A 632-nucleotide genomic window follows, 5' to 3' on the forward strand; every position below is an offset into this window, starting at 1 on the left:
TAAACATGCTAAATGCAGTTCATTTATTTCGCCGAATAGCTCCTTTGATTCATGGGTTAAATTAACCTTAGTTTGTTAAACGTTTCATTTTTCACATTGCCTATTTTTAAAGCTAAAAGCTTGGTCATTTAAAATGGTTAAATAAATACACATGAAAGACTCGACCCATTTTAACAGCATTAATACATATATTAGCAACTCAACTAGCGGTATTAATAAGTAAGGTTGGGTTTAAACTCCATCCTAATTTACTTATAAATTTAAATTTATTAATCCGAATTTTAGTATTTTACTCGTACACTAAACAAATTTATTTTTATTCACATACAACATCTAATTATTCCACAATTCATAATACCAAATATTATTTATTTACTATTATTAAACACAACATATAAATACTAGTGCAAAAACAAAAAATTTAAATTTAAATCTTCACTTGTTCATCATATGTATATATATACATTTTTATGAACATACCCATTATATATTAAAGATGCAGAAAATAGTGTTCCCAATCCTAATTCCAAAAGGTGTTTTGAGCCCTTTTTATTCTGGTAGAAATTAATACAATTTATTAATCTACTTAAATAATAAATATCTTAAATTTTAATTAAGATGTTTTGGATTTA

This window comes from Arachis ipaensis, chromosome B01 (assembly GCF_000816755.2).
Source record: "Arachis ipaensis cultivar K30076 chromosome B01, Araip1.1, whole genome shotgun sequence".
Classification (NCBI taxonomy): domain Eukaryota; kingdom Viridiplantae; phylum Streptophyta; class Magnoliopsida; order Fabales; family Fabaceae; genus Arachis; species Arachis ipaensis.